The sequence below is a fragment of the Eulemur rufifrons genome, chromosome 30 (genome assembly GCF_041146395.1).
Source record: "Eulemur rufifrons isolate Redbay chromosome 30, OSU_ERuf_1, whole genome shotgun sequence".
NCBI lineage: Eukaryota > Metazoa > Chordata > Mammalia > Primates > Lemuridae > Eulemur > Eulemur rufifrons.
In genome coordinates, this window is record NC_091012.1 from 41,470,424 (window position 1) to 41,493,140 (window position 22,717).

General features: G+C 40.4%; 1 protein-coding gene and 1 pseudogene across 2 annotated transcripts in view; one reads left to right on the top strand and one right to left on the bottom strand.

Moving 5' to 3' along the window:
• Positions 1-22,717, bottom strand: part of LOC138378120 (heparan-sulfate 6-O-sulfotransferase 2) — a 321,943-nt gene that overhangs the window by 134,557 nt on the left and 164,669 nt on the right. The gene's annotated exons all lie outside the window — the stretch shown is intronic.
• Positions 7,510-8,244, top strand: LOC138378122 (histone H3.3A-like; annotated as a pseudogene).

Consider the following 22,717-nt stretch of genomic DNA (forward strand, 5'->3'; position numbering starts at 1 on the left):
AGCTCTGCAAAGATAATTCATAAACTTATGTAAATAAATAACCTACAACACCGCCTATTCTTGCTCCCATATCCCAATGCTATTATGTTTAGAGAGCTCCTAAATTCTTCTAAATTCTCCTAAACAAATTGGCTTCCTCTCTGCTGGTGGTGGTCATTCTGACTCTCCTTGAAGAAAAAGGGATGGATTGGGTAAGTCTTTCAGTTCCTTCAGTCGCCATTTGTAACTTCCTTTCACTGCATTTGAGAAACATACTTATACTGCTGGTAGGTGCTTAAATTGGTAGAGCTTTTCTGGAGGGCAGTGTGACTAATACAACAAAAGCCATGAAAATGTGTATATCCTCAAACATGATGTTGAAACCAGTATTAATTATAATTATTAAAACAGCCAAATAAAAAGAGAAAATATCCTAAATGAACAATAATCAGGAAATAATGCATTTTGGTAGATACTTAAAATTTTCAAAGAATATGACATGGTAAATAGTCAAAATATGATTAAGGTGAATAAGATGATGGTCCTGGACTTTAAAGTCTAGGAAAAGAGGTAGATATACCAATAATTATAAATGTAATTACTATTTAAAAAACATGACAAGGCTGGGTACAGTGGATTATCCTATAATCCTAGTACTTTGGGAGGCCTAAACAGGAAGATCATTTGAGGCCATGAGTTCAAGACCAGCCTGGGCAACATAGCAAGACCCTATCTCTACAAAATATTTATATATTAAAAAAAAATGACCTACCACTCTGGGAGGCCAAGGCGGGAGGATCGCTCGAGGTCAGGAGTTTGAGACCAGCCTGAGCAAGAGCGAGACTCCATCTCTACTAAAAAATAGAAAAAAATTAGCCGGCATGGTGATGTGCACCTGTAGTCCCAGCTACTCGGGAGGCTGAGGCAGGAGGATCGCTTGAGCCCAGGAGTTTGAGGTTGCTGTGAGCTAGGCTGACGCCACGGCACTCACTCTAGCCTGGGCAACAGAATGAGACTCTGTCTCAACAAAACAAAACAAAACAAAACAAAACAAACACAATTAGCCAAGCATGGTGGCACATGCCTATGGTTCCAGCTACTCAGGAGGCTGAGGCAGGAGGATAGCTTAAGCTCAGGAGTCTGAGGGTGCAGTGAGTTATGATTGCACCACTGTACTCCATCCTCGGTGACAGAATGAGACTCCCATATCAAAACAAAAGAAAAAGAAAAAAATTAGTAACACAGTTTATATCTAAACACAATGCATGGCACATAGTAGGTGCTCAGTAAGTATTTATTAAATGGAAGAATGAATGAATAAATGAATAAATGCAAGTAAACAAAGATTATAAGAAATTAAGGCAGAATGGTGCACTCTGGGTTGTAAGACTGCAGGTGATTTTTAAAAAATATTTTATGGGTTTGTAACCTTGTTTTCTAATGAAAACAACTTAATATCTGAAAAAATATCTTATCGGAAAGATACCATCTACAAGGGAGGGAAAGGAGCCAAACCTGTTAGTGGGAAGGGAAAATATGAGTGAGAAATGTAACAACTATCTGGAGGACCTGGGGGTATTTTTCAGATTTGATGTTTTTTTCCATAGAATGACAAGAAGCAGCTGTTGAAACCCCTTCTTTGTGTTCTGCATATAACTTTAGAAATGAAGACAACTTTAAATTCTTCACTTAGTCCCAAAATAAGGAAACAGGAAGCAGATCACAAAAAGGGGCTTCTTGTCCTTTGAGATCAGATCTCAAAGTATAAGTTGGTTGCTTGGGCTTGGGCCCCAGGAAACCCTGCTCACATAGGAAGCCTCTGGCATGGAAAACAGGCAAAGCCTTGGGGAAAACACTGTCACACCAAATCGTCTTTGAAGTAGCTTTCATAATGAGCCTTCAAGATATTATATTGGCCTAAAAATAAAGTTTGGAGTGAGTTCACAATTTGTAATTTACGAGAGCCTTTGGCACATATTGGACGACTTCATTTTGATCTCTTCTTTGATGTGATGTATCAATTGATTTTCTTTTCCCCTACCATTGTTCTTGGATGTGTACAACAGAACCCTTTGTTTTCAGAAAAGCAATTAGCATGAAATGTGACTTATGGTGTCCTAAACTATGTGTTCTATAAATGGTAAATGGTTGTAATTACTAGAAGATGAAAGTCATATATTGGATACATTCTTATGATTATTATAAAGAAATGGCCTGGTCATGGTCTCAAATCAAATTAAAGAGGCATAAAATTCAATTTCATTTTCTCGAGATCTGTGTAAAAGTTGAGCACACACAAAATGTAGTTTCAAACGTAACACACTGGCATAGAAGCAGTTTCTTTCTGCACAGACGTTGTGAAATGACATATTTCTAGAATTTTCGATGCCATTTCAAGGCCTAGTTGTGTTTTCTTATGACCACCACACTCTAAATTTTAAAAGTGTTAAAGTCAGGTTTAGCAGATCCCCAATCCCTCTTTTTCATTTCCTCTCTGAGGAAATAAAATAACAACACACCAAACTAAAGATGCAAGAAGGGAAATACTGTGCTGCCAAGGCCATTTCTGAGGCTAAGGAATAACGGTTTAAGCTTTTCACTCTTGTATTCCATGGGTATATTTACACCATATATTTATAATTTAAAAATCACCATTAACCCACCAGGATGGCTATAATCAAAAAGTCAGGCAATAATAAGTATTGGCAAAGATATGGAGAAATTCGAACACTTGTGCTCTGCTAGTGGGAGTATAAAATGGTATAGCCACTTTGGAATACAGTTTGTGAGTTCCTCAAAAAGTTAAGCATCAAATTACCATATGAATCAGCAATTCCACTCCTAGGTGGAGAATACCCAAGAGAAATGAAAACACATGTCCACTGAAAAACCGGTACGTGAATTTTCATAGCAGCACTATAGTCAAAATGTAGAAACAACCCAAATGTCCATCAATAGATAAAAGGATAAGCAAAACGTGGTAATCCATACAATGGAATGTTATTCAGCCACAAAAAGGAATGAAGAACTGATATTTCCACAGCATAAATGAACCTTGAAAACATTTAGATAAATAAAAAAAGCCAGACACAAAAGATGACATACTGTATGATTCTGTTTATGTGAAATGTCCAATATAGGCAAATCCATAGAAATTAGAAAGCAGATTTCTAACTGTCAAGTGCTGGGCGGAGGAGGAAATGTGGAGTGCCTGCTGATGGGCATAGGGTTTCTTTTTGTGGTGTCAAAAACATTCTGCAATTATTGGTAATGGTGGCACAACTCTGTGAATATACTAAGAACTACTTAATGGTATGCCCTAAAAGGGGGAATTGTATGTTATATGAATTGTATCTCAATTAAACTGTTATTTTAAAAACTCAGTATCAAATAGATAAACTAAAAATAAAGATGATTATTCAAATAACGTCTGTGTCAAATCAAAACTTCATTAATTCCACAGCACATTATTCACAGAGGGAAATGTTGAGCATCTATTATGTGCCAGACACTATTCTCAGTGCTGGGAATACAGTAATGAACATAACAAAATCTCTGCCCTCATGAACTTGACATTCTAATGACCCAGCTTTGCACATTTTGGCAGATGGGTGTGCCTTTAGTTTTGGAGGAACTCCCAGAAGAAAGTTTAGAGGGTTGGGAAAAAAGCTCCTGAACCTCCTTGTTCATTTATAAAACAGTGCTATTTGCTCTTTTCTGTTCTCTACCCTATACATTTATTTTTAGTACCAAGTGCAAATAGTCCTGCTTCTCGAAAAATAGCTCCTACAGACAGTGTCTCAAAACTGCTATGAAGGCCGGGCGCGGTGGCTCACGCCTGTAATCCTAGCACTCTGGGAGGCCGAGGCGGGTGGATTGCTCAAGGTCAGGAGTTCGAGACCAGCCTGAGCGAGACCCCGTCTCTACTAAAAATAGAAAGACATTATATGGACACCTAAAAATCTATATAGAAAAAATTAGCCGGGCATAGTGGCGCATGCCTGTAGTCCCAGCTACTCGGGAGGCTGAGGCAGTAGGATCGCTTGAGCCCAGGAGTTTGAGGTTGCTGTGAGCTAAGCTGACGCCACGGCACTCACTCTAGCCTGGGCAACAAAGTGAGACTCTGTCTCAACAAAAAAAAAAAAAAAAAAAAAAAAAAAAAACTGCTATGAAGCTAAATCCCACCTCCTCATGCAAGGATGCCTTATCTGTTTGGGGAAAGCCACAGAATGAGTCACGAAAGGCATGGGCAATTGAAGTTGAGGTTGTTTTTAAGCACCTTCAGTGAACAGATCAGCATGAGCCACAGTTATAGGAATCATCACAATTCACTTTACTTAAACTTGGATTGTAGAACACTCTAGGACTGCCTGTGTTTAAAAGTAGTTTCTCCTTCAAAGTACCATTCCCCAACTCTGCTCCATAGACTACAGTGTTTATCACTGCAGACAACATTGAGTAGCCTATTTTTCAAGGCCCTCAGAACCAGGGGCATCTTGTCCATCCAACCTTATTTCCACTCTTTTCCTAAACATATTGCTTCTCTGCTTCTCTACACCAGCTGAGCAGATTGCCTGGCATTTCCCTACAGACACCATGCTAGTTCTCTTCTCATGTTACTCGAAATGACCACACCTTTCTCTCTAGGTTACTTTTCAAGGTCCAGTGTAAGTTCAACCTCCTCCAGGAAACATTTCACAGCTCTCCAGACCATATTATTGGCCTTGGTCTGTGCCACACAGAGCTACTCAGTGACCTCAACTCAACGGTGAGCAACCTGAGGACAGGGGTCATATGGTTCTCCTCATGCAATAAAAGATATGCAGAAGTTTCAGGGCCAGTCCTAATTCTTCAAGCTTATTCTACCTCAGATAAATGAAAGGGCACATTGAGTATTTCCTTTTCTAAGTGAAATTACTAAGAAGATTTCTTTATGGGATACAATCCAAGAACATGGCGTCATAGTTTCTTCTTCTTTCCTAGTTAAACTGAGCTTGAATAATCCTGAGACTTCCACTGACTCGCCATCTGCCAAGATCACATCATTTCATTGTTAAATGGCAGGCTGATTGGGCTCAGATTCGTGGTACCAAACTATGGGCCTTTAAACTGTTCCAGTGCCATTTTCTGTTTTAACTTTTCCATTTTAATAACTTTGAGGTTAATTGTGATAGAGATCTTCTCTATCATCTTTCAGCTACTAAACCCAGTGAATTTTCCTCTCTCAGCTAACATACACTTCAATCATATCAGCCACAGTACAGGGCTTATGTTTTGCAGCCAATTTTGTTTGTCTCAGGTCTTGAAAAAAGAAGTCCTGGGATAATGTTGCTGCCCTAAACGTTCACATACTCACATTTACATGCTGGTTACATACAGATGGTCTGTCAAACTAACCCTTAAGTTATTAAAATGTAAAAGCATACATGGTGTACTTCATGGTCATTCTACATGCCATGAAGTTGTTAATTTCATCAGTGTGAATACTATACATTTTGACAAAAATAAACTACAAAAGAAAAGCTTTCTTCAGTTGTGTTTAACAAAGGTATGATCCTGGAATGGATGGCAAATCAGATAATGCAGATAATGCATTGCCATGTTATTGGAGAACAGCGCAGGCAAAATTGATTGAGAACATTTTGAAAGAAATGAGAGAGGTACAACATAATTGAATAGCGAACTGTCACAAGACACAGAGCTGAAAAGAGAACTGTCTGAAGAATATGGATTTTAGCCCCAGGAGCTAATCTAAAAGATCTAATGAAGTATATTAATGTGAAGAACAAGACAATTACTTTCAAAGACAAATCTGTGACATCTACATCTCCTGATCTCCAAAACACAGGCAAAAAGGAGAAAGAAAAACAATCTGCCGGGCCCACCCTATGACATGAGCGATGTGATGTCTCGTGCGCACAAAACTAAGAGATGCCATTGCTGCATGAGGAATCTGTGCTCACTATTCCAGCTTGGTTTTACTCTCTCTCTTTGTAAAAGCAGGGATAGAGGTAGTTGCAGCCCTGTTCCTGCCCAACCCCCATGCCCAACCCATCATACACACTACAGGCAAAGTCACTACCTAAACAACTCTTGCATCCTCCTAGTTTTCTGCTTAGAAATCTACTGATCCCCATCCTTTAGCCTGGCATTTTGGCAACAAACCTACTTATCAGCCTCACTGTCCACTATCTTCATTTTCTCCCTTTAAGCCAGGCAGTCTAGTCACCAGGCCCTCCTACAAACCCACCAAAGTGCTGCATTGCAGTTTCAGAACCACAGCTAGTGCAGTTCTTTACACCTGAAATATCCTCTCTGCTTACCGAAATCCCACTCAATTTTTTTGAGGTCCAATGTAAGTCTCTGATCACTCCTGCCCATTCACTCTAGCGAATTCCCCTCCCTCTTACTTCCTCATTTGACAGTCACACACTAATTTGCATGATGGATCACTTTTTACACCAGTGGTTTTCAATAGGAGGCAATTTTGCATCACAGAGGAAACTGAAGGCTGTGGAAATGTCTAGAGACATTTCTGGTTGTTAGAACTGGGAAGGGGGTACTACTGGCATCTAGTGAGTCAGAGTGAGTGATGCTGCTAAACAATGCACACAGGATAGCCCCTCACAACAAAGAATTTCCAGCCCAGAATGTCAATAGTGCCAGTGTCGACAAACTCTGATTCACACATATGTAAAGGTTGCCTCTTGAACTGGATTGGAAGCTCTCTGAGCAGGAAGACTGCCATTCACTGTGTCTAGCAAAGTGCTGAGTATTTATGATAGTATTCCTTAATACATGTGGGTTGATTATATGTCACTATCCATATGGTTGAATAAAGAAAAAAATCAAGTTAAAATGATGGGTTTGGCTTTATCCTACTTTTATCTAATGGAGTTTAAATATCATTTTTAAAGAATGTCATTTTAGACTAATGTTCAGTGTCCTTTCTTCCTAAGCTCTTTATGAGATGGATGGTTCTTAGTAAGGAAATGGGGACAGCGAGTAGTTAAAGGACTTGTCTAAAATTGTCAATTATGATGGAAATAGAAAGAACAGGAGTCTCAATCTTTCATTTTCCACTCAGTTGTGTCTGAGCAGATTATAGACAATTAATCCACCCATTCAACAGACATTGAGGCTGGGTGCGGTGGCTCAGGCCTGTAATTCTAGCACTCTGGGAGGCCGAGGCGGGTGAATTACTCAAGGACAGGAGTTCAAGACCAACCTGAGCAAGAGTGAGACCCCGTCTCTACTAAAAATAGAAAGAAATTATCTTGCCAACTAAAAATACATATAGAAAAAATTAGCTGGGCATGGCGGTGCATGCCTGTAGTCCCAGCTACTCGGGAGGCTGAGGCAGGAGGATCGCTTGAGCCCAGGAGTTTGAGGTTGCTGTGAGCTAGGCTGACGCCACGGCACTCACTCTAGCCCGGGCAACAGAGTAAGACTCTGTCTCAGAAAAAAACAAAACAAAACAGGAGATCCAGCCGAAGAAGAAGGGGGGGTAAGTAAGGAGGTCTTGCTACCATGGCTCCTACAAAGCAGACTGCCAGCAAATCGACCAGTGGTAAAGAACCCAGGAAGCAACTGGCTACAAAAGCCGCTCTCAAGAGTGCGCCCTCTACTGGAGGAGTGAAGAAACCTCATCGCTACAGGCCTGGTACAGTGGCACTCCGTGAAATTAGACGTTACCAGAAGTCCACTGAACTTCTGATTCGCAAACTTCCTTTCCAGCGTCTGGTGCGAGAAATTGCTCAGGACTTCAAAACAGATCTGCACTTCCAGGGCGCAGCTATTGGTGCTTTGCAGGAGGCAAGTGAGGACTATCTGGTTGGCCTCTTTGAACAATCTGTGTGCTATCCATGCCAAACGTGTAACAATTATGCCAAAAGACATCCAGCTAGCACGCCGCATACGTGGAGAACGTGCTTAAGAATCCACTATGATGGGAAAACATTTCATTCTCAAAAAAAAAAAAAAAAAAAAATCTCTTCTTCCTGTTATTGGTAGTTCTGAACGTTAGATTTTTTTTTTTTTCCCATGGGGTCAAAAGGTACCTAAGTATATGATTGCGAGTGGAAAAACAGGGGACAGGAATCAGGTATTGGCAGTTTTTCCATTTTCATTTGTGTGTGAATTTTTAATATAAATGCGGGTATGTGAAGCATTAATGCAAGTCAAATGTTTCAGTGAACAAGTTTCAGCAGTTCAAGTTTATAACAATTATAAATAAACCTGTTAAATTTTTCTGGACAATGCCAGCATTTGGATTTTTTTTAAACAAGTAAATTTCTTATTGACGGCAAAAAAAAAAAAAAAAAACAAGCAAACATTGAATGAATACCTATCATGTAGCAGACACTGGGCTAGGCTCAGTTCTCAAGCTTTAGTGTGATGCATTCATTGCTGGAAACTGTGTTAGTCCAGAAGCCATGTCACTGTCACAGCATATAAGCAATGCTGCAATCTTGACCAGAGATTAGGCTCCAAGTATATCACAGATATGGCTATGCATGTAACATGAAGGCAATCATAACTAAATTATAATGTAGCTACTATGATAAATTAAAATAGAAAATTGTTTCTAAGTTCTTTAAATAAACAATGGTCTCCGGATACACTAAAGTACATATTCAGCATACAAAATACAACTCCATTCAATATAAATTCAACTCAAACCTAATATAGTAGTTTAAAAATGTACATCAAATACCGTATTGAGCAATAAATGTATTTACCTTCTACAAATTGGGGAGGACTTGGAGGGTAGTGTGCAAAGCTGAATTTAAAGCCCCAAATCTTTTTAAAAACTTGTCTTAAAAAGAACTGGAATGTGCTTTTTCCTTTTCTCCAGGGCCTTCTTGACACTTGGCTGCCAGCTATCAGAACATTTCATACTTCTAGAAAAGCTATAAAAACATTTAGATGATCGTCAGCACTACCTTTTTGCAAAAAGTGCTTCAAAACCTTTTTCAAAAAAAATTGTAAAAACAAGGATAAACAGTATCCTGGAACGGAGAAAGAAAACAGAGAATTGTTGTGTGGGTGTTTAATTAGGCAGCGACTACCTAGCTGAGCAGCACAGGGTGAGGACAAAGCAAAGGGGTGCAAAAACTACCAGCAGAGAAAGGACTGGGTCAAGTCACAAGGAAAAACCGGTGGGAGCTCAGGCTGGAATAAGTACTGCGTGTGCTTGGGCAATGGCTGTGATTTAGCAGCAGTTCGATCCATTCTGAAAACAAGAGACTCCATCCTTTAAAACTTGCTTCATACCTCATTGATGATATTTTACATCCTTTCCCCAAACCCACGAGGACCATCTAGTAAATGAAGCTGCTCTGAAGTAGATTAAATGTGCAGGCTGCATCCCAGCAGTTAAGCCCCATCTAATCTAAGAATTAGTGAAAATTCATAATTTGCACTAGATGCAAATATCACATTACTAGCATTTCAAGTAAAATGCCTAAAAGAGTACGGTATAACTGTCAGATGCTGATATCTTCCAGGGTAGTTTGAAATTGGATCAAAACCTCCACGGTTTTTTAAAAAGCTCATTAAGATCTGAGCTGCAAAATAAACTTGAGAGAAAAGAATGCAAAGCTTCTTTTAATTAATGGAGGCAAATGCAATATTTGCCGAAGTCAATTTGGGGAAGATTCATTTGGGATTGTTTCAGCAAGCCCCATGATCCTGTACACTGGCCCTTCCTCATCTCCCTGGCCACATCCTGCACACGCAGTAATGATGCCAATAACGGGAATTTCTTGAGCCTTTACCATGTGCCCGGTCTTTGCTAAGTATTTCACATGGATAAATCCCATTATTTCTCCTAATAACCCTATGAGGTTGGTACTCTTACCATCTCTAATGAGATGAGGAAACTGAGGGTCAGAGAGGTAATGGGTAGCCCAAAGTCACACAGCTAGCAAGTGGCAAAGTGACAATTCCAACCAGACAGTCTGACTCCAGAGTCCATGACTCCAGCTCCGCCCCCGTCAGTCCCCACTTTCACTTGTATCCGTTACCCAAATGGTCCCCACATCTGTCAGCTGCAGTTCTTACAGGAGCGGATGAAGCTGCCCTTACAGGGAAGGCATCAGAAACCACCATGCATATGCAAGGTCAGCTACATGGAGTACATGCTGAGGCCATCCCTGATTTGCACAGGAGCCCAGCTTCACTGGCTTTGTTCAGTCTCCACACAGCCAGCCTTTCTCCCATCCAGAGCTCTTTAGCCTGGCTGCCAGCTCCCTTCCTGCCCTCAGGATGGGCTTGCCCTCCTTTGGCTCTAAGAATAGTGACCTTTTCATCATCTAAATAATTTCTGGTCTCACATTCTCCTTTATAAAACTGCCCTCCTGTCTCCCTTGAAACTAGCTGAAAACAATGTCTCTGAAAACGATGTCTCAGTCCATAATAGCCACCATTTATAGAGTACTTACCAAGGGCCAGGCACCATGTCAGGCACTTTGTATGCACCGTATCCTTGAAATCTCATGACCATTCCATGGAGTAGACACTAATATTGTTCCTATTTCACAGGTAAAGACACTGAGGCTCAGCTAGATTAACTGATTTGCCCGAGGTAACTGGGCAGGGAAGTGCTGAGCCTCAGTGTACTTGCTCATCTGTAGCATGAGGGAAATAGGAGTTACTGCCTAATGAGGTTGTCATGAGGATGAAAGGAGATAATGCTGGCAAAGACTTAGCACAGTGTCTGCACAGAGTAAGTCCTCAATAACGAATATTTTCCTTGCTGATGAGTAGGCTTCATGGCATGGGCTGCTATTCTAGGCACCCCGTCTCAAGATGACTGGAGAACTAAATAAAGATCCAGACTAACTAGCTGAAGCTGAACCCTGAGTTTCTCTCTCAGGAGCAGGGGCTCTCAGGTGAGTTGGGGTTTCATTTCTGCACCAAGGTGCCATTACTCACCTTATATCTACAACTGAACCTAACTTGACATCATATAAGAGAGAGAAAGAGCACACGATGGCACATGCTATTGTGGACTGTAGCTGAACTCATTGGCAAGCACCCTGGATTTACAAGGGCTCTGGGCCATACCCTGCTATATAAAGTTGCTCACATGTACTATCTTGCCACAACCAAGAAAGGATGAGACTGTTTTCCTGTTGGGTCATTGATGAGTTCAAATTCCCTTCAGGAGGTAAGAGTTGTCTTAAAAAGATATAGAGAATAATCCAATTTGTTTGAAAGGCTAAAAGGCTCTGTAGAAATAGAATATAACTTCATATGTGCTAAGTGTTACATTCAAGGTATGTGGAAAGATGCTAAGTAAAAAAGAAGGGGTGACTCATCCTCCCTTGGAGAAAATAAGAGAAAGCTGCATAAAGGGGAAGACAGTTGAGCTGGGTCTTCAATGATGAGCTGAAGGTAGGCAGATGGTGAAGGGAGGGGAATGGCTTCTCAGGCAAAGGAAAAACACAAAAATGCAGAGGTGTGTGAGGAAGAAGAATGGCGAGAGTAGTGAGAGTTTAAGGGGGAGAGGTGGCTGGACAGGTGAGCAAAGGTCAGATGAACAAGATCCTTGTACATCATGCCAAGGGGCACAGCATTCATCCTATGGTTTCAAATGTGTTCTGCAGAAGGTTGTTAGCAGGACCTATGCTTAAAAATATGTGTGTGGAGGAGGAGTGATTCCATGGTGAAATCCATTTGTGATGCTGAAGTATACAAAGTGAAACATGTTTGTAACTTAAGGACATCTCGGGACATTTAATATGCTATCTGAATCTCCAAGAGAAGCAAAATCCATTACACAGGGTTTCCCGAAGCTATTTGACTAGAGCCCCATTTTCACAGAGGATCCTGTAAAACTAGGGTGCAAATGTACTTTGAGAAACATAGGTGTTAATCAGGACCTTGAGAGATCTGTCAGCAGCATGGAAAACAGACTTGCACAGTGAAGCAGAATCAGAGACACTTATAGGATGCTCTTGAAAAAAATCCAAACAAGAGATGTTCATGTAAAGAAGGAGTCTTGGGTATGGAGAGGAGAGAGGACATCTTTGAGAAATATTCATGAAGCAGAATGCCTAGAACTTAAAGGATTGATTTAGATAAGTGGGTGAGGATAAAGATTTATGTCCAAGTGCCTGGCTTGGTAAATCATGTGAAGGAGGTGGAGTCGGGGGTTATTAGTGGAAATGCTGGATTCCTTTTGTGGGGGTGTGGAGTTTGAAGTCCCTGAGGGATACCCCAAATGACTAAGTCTAGTAAGCAGTTGGATGGATAGGTCCAAAGCTCAGGAGAGAGGTCAGGAGTGCAGAAGTAGATTTAGGAGTTGTCAGCGTACAGATAGTACATCTAGGGGAATGGATTAGATTGCCCAATTCAGGAAAAAGAGTGGCCAGCATAAGTGCTAAATGCTATGAAAACAGGTTGGATAAGGACTGATAAGGGTTGAATTTGAAGATTTGTTCATCATCAAATGACCTACGGGAGGATTGTTTCATTGGAGATGTTTGATAGAAGCCAGATTCAGGGAACCAAAGAAGAATGAAAAGGGAGTATATGGAGATGGCAAGTGTAGGCAACATTTAGAAAAAACTAACAGATGTTTATCCTTAAAAGAAGACATAGGGGAGAAGAGTCATGACAGGTGATGTAAAAGAGGCATGAGACCTATTCTGTTTCCCTGAGGGGAATGACTTCAATTACATGTCAGATCAGCCCAGGTTCTTACCCAGTTTGTGTGGCCTTGGGGAAATCATGTCTTTGATCTGAGCCTCAATGAACAAATCCATAAAATGGGGATAGAAATCACAGGTACCTCACAGGGTACTGTGAAGATTAAATTATTTACTAGGGTAACATATGGATGAATATACTTACCCTGGTGCTTGGCATAGTAGGTATTCCACAGGTGTTCAATCTCATTTTCTAAATCACAGAGAGAATGAAATGATGCCAGTTTTCCTTTGCAAACTCAAAATGTCGACATATGCATATGATGAGTGGATTGGGTGTCTGTAAATCTCTCTTGAAATTTTCTGTCAGGAACATAAAACCTGGTCACTATCGCTTCTCTCCCAATCCCCAGCCTTGTTTGCTAAAGTCAAAGCTGGAACTTACCACTTCATTTTCACCCCCACTTACCCAAACTGGGCCCTGGATTCCCTGGCAGAGCAAATTTCCTCGGCAAAACCTTTCTTTCACCCAGGTGCACACATGGGCCTCCTGAAGGAATTCCCAGAAAGACACTGAGCCAGGGAATTTCGGTATGAAATTGCTGCTCTCCAGGAACCCCTCCCTCGGGCCCCAAAAGCTCAGCCTTCAAAACTCCTCTCCAGGAAGGCTGGTCCAGGAGCACAGAGGCCTGTATTGGTGCGGAATTTCCTGGAATGAAGGCTTCAGTGGAAGACGAGGACTTCTTTGCTTGGGGCCTCCTAAAAGCCTCCTCCCCACAGACTTTTTCACCCTGGGAGAGTCACAAAGTAATAAAGGCAAACAATTGTTTTGAAGGTATATGGAAGGCAAGGGTTGCCAAAAATGGTCTTTTGGAAAGCCAACACTGTTTTGGAAACAGGCAGGAAAGGGAGGCAATCCAAACCATTGATCAAAGGTGCTGAAGGAATTTGGCATGTGCATTCAGAGTACTGAGGCCACTGTATACACTTCTCACTCTGTCACAATGAAGAATGTGACTCTACCCCTAAGTTGCAAGAGGATAGGCGAGCAGAGCAGAAAAATGTCTCCAAAATTCAATGAGATATTCTAAGTCAGTGGTTCTACATCTTGCTTGCACGTTCAAATCACCTGGCAAGTCTTTACAAATGCTCAGACTCCAACCCAAGAATGAATGAATTAGAATCCTAGGAGATGGGGCTTGAGCCTTAGTGTTTTTGGGGTTTTTTGTTTGTTTTTATTTTTTTATTTCAGCATATTATGGGGGTACAAACGTTTAGGTTACGTATATTGCCCTTGCCCCCAAGCCTTAGTGTTTTTGAAAAGCTCCCCAGGTGATTGGAATCACAGCAAGAGTTGCGAACACTGCTCTACTACATGGAAAGCACTGAAACACACTGCCTAGCACACAACAGCTGTGGGATAAATGAGAGTCCCTCTTCGCCTTTCCCTCCGCAGACACCAACCACATCATCGAAAGAAACCACATTTGGTCAAGCTGGCATCACATCAAGAAACAATCCCACAGGCAGTCAAACAAGGTCCTAAAGAAATGACCATGTGGTGTTTGAAATCTTTACATATTAGACTCAACCCTTCCCAGGCACGAGACATCCTCTTGGGAAAGCTCTCTAGAATCTGTCCTTTTCCATCCCACTCCACCTCCTCCTTAGTTCAGTTCGGAAATGAGAACACCCTTGTCCATAGCTACGGACCCCCGAGTCACTCTAGATTGCAGGCTCCAGTTGTAATAGTCACTGCTAATCCATTTGTTAGCTCTCTCCTAGCCTTTCAATATTTGATGTAAACCTTCTCATTCAGTTATACTTTTCAATTGAAAAGCTACATTTGAGTCTTCTCAACTTAATTGAGGTGAAAGAAGATGATTAAATGTTCTATTAAAGTCAAGTGTTAGCACGTAGCTTTCAACATAATCCCCAGAGAGACCTCACATGGCGACTCCATCACACAGGACTTCAGGCTTGATGCTGAGGCACAAGTGTGGCCCTCGGAGGTGTTCAGAAGACAGAAGTATGGAGAACTGAAGCATGAAATTGCTTTGAAATGATGAAGCAAAGATGCATTTTTCTTCCCCCGAAAAAATCTCTGGAAATCCTGACAGCAGGTTTACTCAACGCCCTTGAAATCTAATCTCTAGCACTGTTTGTCATACCTTGGTTTTCTGTTCAGTGCGTCACCCTATAATGCAGCCCATTTGTCTGTGAATCACTTATAAAGGGACACATTAACATTACTTGACACTTGGAGGATGGCTTCTAACATGATTGCTGAATAGAACTGAAGTGTAAAAATACTCCTGCCAGCTCCAAAACACTCACTGCTCAAATGGCAACACCATGATGGAGGCGGCAAGACCAGTGGCAGCCCAGCCCCAGAGGCAGGCTGAGTCCACCCCCTCCTGGAACCAAAACCATTAAAACAAAAGTGGAGACACAGAGACTAAAGAGTTGGTCCTCATCTTTGCAATTACTGTGAGACTATGAAGTCATTAACACCCAACTGAGGGAGCGCCATAGAGTTATGGTTAGCACTAAAGTAAGGGCACTGAACCACGAGTCAGCAGACTTCATTCATGAATCTGCTGCTAAACAGCTGTATGATTTTTGACAGATACAACACCAGTGATTATGCCCAAAGTCTAGGGCACCACTTATGAACTGTGTGACCACAGGCAAGAAACTAACCCTAACCTCTCTGTGCCTCAGTTCCCTCATCTGTAAATGGGGATCGTAATTGTTTCTACCTTATAGCGTTTTTTTGAGGATTCAATGAGATTATATGTATATATATAATATCAGTAAACACCTAGAACAGTGGCTGGCATGTGGGCATTGCTTTGTGAATTTTAGCTATCAGTACTCTGTTTTTAGCTATAAAATGAAGGTTTTGTTACTATCTGAACCTCTGTCAGATGTTGTAGTTGAAGCAGCAGCTTGTTTTAGTAATGCCCAGAGCCAGCCTGCTTGCTTTTCCATAAAATCCTGAATATGAGGCATAATTTAGGAATGAGTCACTCTGGTTAACCAAGTCTTCCAGATTGCAAAGATGTAGCACTTTAAATTTGCTCGGGAGCCACTTAACCTTCCCACACCAGCACCATCCCCAGCTTCCTAGTTGTCCTCTGCTGTTTTGCCATCCTCCAAATTGCACCTTTACCCTTTTTATTCCCTTATTCTTTTTCTTTGCTTCCTGGCTGTCTTTATTCCAAACTCTTTCTTATTCCCTTTTTCCTCCCTTCCTGGATTCACATATTACCTCTGCCTGGACCCTGTTCCCAGCCTTACCCCTCTTAGCTCTTTTAGCTCCTACTCACCTTCAGGTCTCAAATTAAACACGACATCCCAGGGTCAGAGGTCCCTAATATATGCTTTCATAGAACTTGATTTCTTCTCCTTTTAGAGAACTTACCGCCATTGAAAGGATATACCAAAAAGTATTTCTGAATATGCATTCATCTATCCATTCATTCATCCATCCATCCCTTCAGTCACTGAAGGTATTTATCTCTGGTCATGAAACTAATTAAAGGGTATTGAATAATCCCTGCAGTCTCAGTATTTGGCTCTTTTTCACGATGTTTGCAGAATAATTCTTTGTAACCAAAAAATTCAGAAAATAGATACAGACATACCTAATTTTATTGCACTTCACTTTATCGCACTTAGCAGATACTGTGTTTTTTACGAATTAAAGGTTTGTGGCAAGCCTGCATTGAGCAAGTCTGTTGGCTCCATTTTTCTCTCCATTTTGCTCACTCACTTCATGTCTTTGTGTCACATTTTGGTAATTCGCACAATATTTCAAACTTTTTCATTATTATTATATGTGTTATTATGATCCATGATCAGTGATCTTTGATGTATTTGGAGGCACCATGAGCTGCACCCACATAAGATGGTGAACTTAATTGATAAATATATGTGTTCTGACTGCTCCACCAACTGGCCAGTCCCCCATCTCTCTCCCTTTCCTTGGGCCTCCCTGCTCCCTAAGACACAATATTGAAATTAGGCCAATTAATAACCCTACGGTGGCCACTTAGGCCTTTAAGTGTTCAAGTAAAAGGAAGAGTAACATCTCTCACTTTAAATTGAAGGCTAGAAATGACTAGGTGAAGCAAGGGTTAGTGAGGAAGGCATGTCAAAAGCCAAGATAGGCTAAAAGCTAGGCCTCTTGCATTTGCATCAAACAGTTAGGCAAGTTGTGAATGCAAAGAAAAACTTCTTGAAGGAAATTAAAAGTGCTACTTCAGTGAACACACAAATGATAAGAAAGCAGAACAGCCAATTGCTTATATGGAGAATGTTTCAGTGGTCTGGATAGAAGATCAAACCAGCCACAACATTCCCTGAAGCTAAAGCCTAATCTAGAGAAAGGCCCTAACTCTCTTCAATTCTATTAATATGAAGGCTGTCAGAGGCGAGCAAACTGCAGAAGAAAAGTTTGAAGCTAGCAGAGCTTGGTTCATGAGGTTTAAGGAAAGAACCTGTCTTTATAACATAAAAGTGCAAGGTGAAGCAGCAAGTGCTGATGTAGAAGCTACAGCAAATTATCCAGAAGATCTAGCTAAGGTAACTAATGAAGGTGGCAACAATAAACAATAGATTTTCAAAGTAGATGAAACAGCCTGATTATTGGAAGAAGATGCTATCTAAGACTTTCATAGCTAAAGAGGAAAAGTCAAAGCCTGGCTTCAAAAGCTTCAAAGGACAAGCTTACTCTCTTTTGAGGGGCTAATGCAGCTGGTTATTTTAAATTAAAGGCAATGTTTATTTATCATTCTGAAAATCCTAGGGCCCTTAAGAGTTATGCTAAATCTATTCTGCCTGTGCTCTATAAATGAAATAATAAAGCCTGGATGACAGCACATCTGTTTACAGCATGCTTGAATGAATATTAAGCCCATTGTTGAGATATACCACTCCGAAAAAAAAAGATTTCTTTCAAAATATTACTGCTCATTGACAATGCATCTGGTCACCCAAGAAATCTGATGGAGATGTACATGGAGATTGATGTGGTTTTCATGCCTGCTAACACAACATCCCATTGATCAAGGAGTAATTTCAACTTTCAAGTCTTATTATTTAAGAAATGCATTTCCTAAGGCTATATCTGCCATAGACAGTGCTTATTCTGATAGATCTGGGCAAAGAAATTGAAAACCTTCTGGAAAGAATTCACCGTTTTAGATGCCATTAAAAACATTCGTAATTCATGAGAACATGTCAACATTTCAACATTAACAGGAGTTTGGAAGAAGTTGATTCCAGCTCTCATGAATGACTTGAGGGTTCAAGACTTTAGTGGAGGAAGTAACTGCAGATGTGGTAGAAATAGCAAGAGAACTAGAATTAGAAGTGGAGCTTGAATATGTGACTGAATTGCTGCAATCTCATGATGAAACTTGAATAATGAGCTGCTTCTCATGGATGAGCAAAGAAAGTGGTTTCTGGAGATGGAATCTACCCCTGGTGAAGAGGCTGTGAACTTTGTTGAAATGACAACAAAGGCTTTAGAATCTTACATAAACTTAGTTAATAAATCAAGGTCAGGGTTTGAGAGGATTGACTCTAATTTTGAAAGTCCTACTGTGGGTAAAATGCATCGCATGCTACAGAGAAATCTTTTGTGAAAGGAAGAGAATTGAGGTGGCAAACTTCACTGTTGTCTTATTTTAAGAAATTGCCACAGCCACCCCAGCCTTCAGCAACCAGCACCCTGATCAGTCAGCAGCCACATACATCGAGGCAAGACCCTCCACCAGCAAAAAGATCATTGCTCCCTGAAGGCTCAGCTGATTGTTAGCATTTTTTAGCAATAAAGTATTTTTAATTAAGGTTTGTACATTTTTTAGACATAATGCTATTGCACACTCCATAGACTTACAGTATAATGTAAACATAACTTTTATATGCAATGAGAAACCAAAAAATTCATGTGACTCACAGTATTGTGATATTTGCATTATTGCAGGGGTCTGGAACCAAGCCCTCAATACCTCTAAGGTATGCCTGTACTCAAAAGTATATTTGAATGAATGGATAATAGGTATTCATCTATCCATTCATTCATTTATCCCTTCATTCATTTAAGGCATTTCTCTCTTTTTGGTTATAAAACTAATTATAGGTTATCAAATAATCCTTAAAGTCTCAGTATTGGGCTCTTTTTCATGATGATGCTTGCAGAATGATTCTTTGCTACCAAAAATGAATTAAGAAAATAGATGCATAAATATCTCAGTACTGCAGACACTAAAAAAGGGTGCCTGGCAATGGTTAAACTTTAAAATGTATATTGAGGCCAGGCACAGTTGGCTCATACCTGTAATCCCAGCACTTTGGAAGGCCAAGGCAGGAGGACTGCTGGAGGCCAGGAGTTGGAGACCAGCCTGGGTAACATACAGCAAGACCTCATCTCTACAAAAAAATAAAATAAAAAATTGGCTAGGCATGGTGGCATGTGCCTGTAGTCCAAGCTACCCCAGAGGCTGAGATAGAAGGATTGCTTGAGCCCAGGAGTTCAAGGCTGCAGTGAGCTGTGATCACACCACTGCACTCTAGCCTAGGCAACAGATCAAGACCCTGTCTCAAAATAAAATAAAAAAAAATAAAAACTGAATTTTGAAAAATTTGGGTAAAATAATTTTTTTAAAACCCTCTTCAAAGAAAATTTTAAGATACATTCATATTCATGGCCAGGCCCGGTGGCTCATGCCTGTAATCCTAGCACTCTGGGAGGCCGAGGCCAGAGGATCACTTGAGGTCAGGAGTTCGAGATCAGCCTGAGCAAGAGCGAGACCCCATCTCTACTAAAAATTAGAAAGAAATTATATGGACAGCTAAAAATATATATAGAAAAAATTAGCCTGGCACGGTGGCGCATGCCTGTAGTCCCAGCTCCTCCGGAGGCTGAGGCAGGAGGATCGCTTGAGCCCAGGAGTTGGAGGTTGCTGTGAGCTAGGCTGACGCCACGGCACTCTAGCCCAGGCAACAGAGTGAGACACTGTCTCAAAAAACAAAAAACAACAAACAAACAAACAAACAAAAAGATACATTCATATTCAAAGACATGGAATGGTACCTATCACTTCTCGTTATGTAGCATCTTTTGTAATATATTCACGGAACAGCCCTTGAAAAAATGTTCTAAGTGGACTACGGTCTATTTTGACAAAACCTTTAATTTTTACCGACATTTCAAATACTTAATACCACAGTCTATCTTTAACTATTGAATAAATATTTTTAGTTGAATTAAAGGCACACTGGCTTTCCAGCATGGGCCTCCAGCACTCCCTTCTTAATTTCATTCATGATATGTTCTTTTCAGAAATATGTGTTTATTGATGAGGTTTTTAAGAAAAGTTATTTACATCTATCAGCAATGGTTAGAAATCACTATCCAGTTTATTAAAAGAAAAGTTTCTTTTTCAGGTGTCAAAATAACATTTCCTTACTTTGGATTGGTTCCCTCAGAAATTGGAAGTAGTTTGAGTCTTGAACAAGCAATAAAGTTTTTCTTTCCTTTTTTCTTTTCCTTTCTTTAAATAAGCAGAAAGACAACATAATGAGCGAAGCATACAGCTTAATATTTGGGTTTGTCATGTTAAACCAGAGTTAAAAATACTACCCCTTTTGCTCTTGTAAGATACCATTTCGTATACGAAACATAAAAATTCTTTTGCAGCAGCTGCTTTCACTAATAGAATTACTGCATTCTTGTGGAAGAAAAATATTCAAACTATTTCATTCTCAAAGGGAGTAACCTGATTTAGGCTTTGGCAGGCCCTAGGAAAACATGAGAATGGGAATAATTGGGTGCTGATCTTAATGGTCGCGCACCTACTCAAGTGGGCATGGGGTACTTATGTGTAGACACAGCTTGAAACAAAAAGTTCTTGTTTTCCCCTCTTCATAGCATCAATTCTCTTCAAGGGAGTTCTTTGTTCTCAGAAATAGAACTAAGACTAGGTAGCTGCAAGTTAGGCTGGGAGCAATCTGAAAGTCCTAAGATCTGGGAGGAGAAAAGAGTTAGGAGCCAATACTGAGTTCAGGAGCTATTAATCCAGCTCAGGCATCTGAACTGGAAATGCACATCAAAAACATCTGGGGGAAACTTTTTTATATAACAGCTTTATTCAGATATAATTCATATACGATTCAATTCACCCATTTAAAGTGTATAATTCAAGGTTTTAAGTATATTCAGAGTTGTACAACCATTACCACAATCAATTTCAGAACATTTTCAACACCCCAAATAGAAACTCCATATCCTTTAGCTACCATCTTCCAATCTCCCCCTTCCCCCATCACCTGGCAGCCACTTATCTGCTTTCTGTCTCTATGGATTTGCCTATTCTGATATTTCATATAAATGGAATCATACAATATGGGACCTTTTGTGTCTGGCTTCTTCCACTTAGCATAATGTCTCTGTATTTCATCCACATTATAGCATGGATCATTCACCACATGTTGTTTACCCATTCATTGGCTGATGGGCATGTGGGCTGTTTGCACCTTCAGTTGACATGTGTTTTTAAGGTATAGATGGTGAGTTATCAATTAGGACTGAAAATCAGGTCCAAAACAACAGTGTATTTTGCAAATCTCCAAATCAACTCTTTTTACATGCCAGCCCCTATACTGGATGCTGGAATTATAGGCCAGAATGGGGCATGGTCCCTGCCTTAGATAGAATGCTGAAAGAGAGATTGAGAGAGTGTGTTTTCTTCTATAATGGTACCCATCTTTCTTCTTTATCTTGGTTGGCCTGCTAGGGAACTGGTCCAAAGTTTAGCTTTGTTGGGAGAAGATGTCAACCTAAATATTTATATGGGCCCATTTGGCTTGACCTCTATGCCTGGACTTCTTACGTTCTATAATATATGGTACTCTAAGCATGGTATACAGATACAAAATCAAGTACGATTAGAGTTAGGGTGAAAATGCTTAATATTTTACGATTAAACATTTCTCAGGTCAAGAAATCAAAGTAGCTGTGCTCCTGATAATGTGCCAAGGAAGGAGCCTGAGAGAAAGCTAACCAAAAGCAATCTAAATCTCACTTTGTTCATGTTGAGCTCTTCCTTTCGGAATTTCAACTACTTAATTATAATCCTGGAATTGTGTTTGATTCATTCTTGACAAGACCATATGTGCCCGTTTTGCTAGATTCTAGTAAAATAGATATTCCGTGCCACGTTTCAACACTCTGCCATTTGTAAAATTAGCAATTTCAGGGAAGCAAAAGGCTACTTGCCATTTTGCTGGATCAGCACCTCATTTGGTCTGCTTGCATATGCTGTGAGTAGAATTAAAGAATGCACAATTTTGTCTCTAGATAAATAAATTTGAATGCAAAAGAGATGCAAAGCTGTGTCTTGAGAGACAGGGTTCATTTAAATCTCAAACTAGATCTCGTATCAGAAATGTAGCGCTTGGGCTTAGATGAAGGCTTCCTTCTGCTCTGGAAATGTGCTTTAAGGACGAGGAAGCCTGTCCATCGAGTGGGGAAGATAGCACCAATTTTCTCTCATCTAAAGGGTAATGTCAATTATGTGACTACCCTTTCTTAAAATTTCTCAGAATCACTTATATTTATGTGGAGCTTTAGATTTTTGAAATACTTTCACATATATGTCCTCATTTAATCTTTACAATGATCCAGCAATGCATAAAAGGAAAGGATCGTGTTAGTCACTGTACAGATGAAGTGGTTGTAATTAAGTAACTTGCCCACAGTCATACACCTCAGAGATGGTAGAGCTGGCCTTGATGTCAGATCTTGTGACACACAGTTCAAGGTCCTTTCCACTGCCCCAATGTGTTGGGGGCCATTTTAGGATTGGCACTCTACTGGTGTACATGGGTCTTTGTCCTGAAAGCACACTTCCAGACTGAAGTCCCAGTTTGACTCCCTAAAAGCCTGCAGGCAGTGGAATTCATAGGGGGAGAAGGGGAAAGGTAGTTAAACTAGGAGAAATAGAAATCTGTTTTTAGCTTTTCACCCTCATCTCCCTAGCTGGGATCACTCCTTCCTTCCAGGACACTGA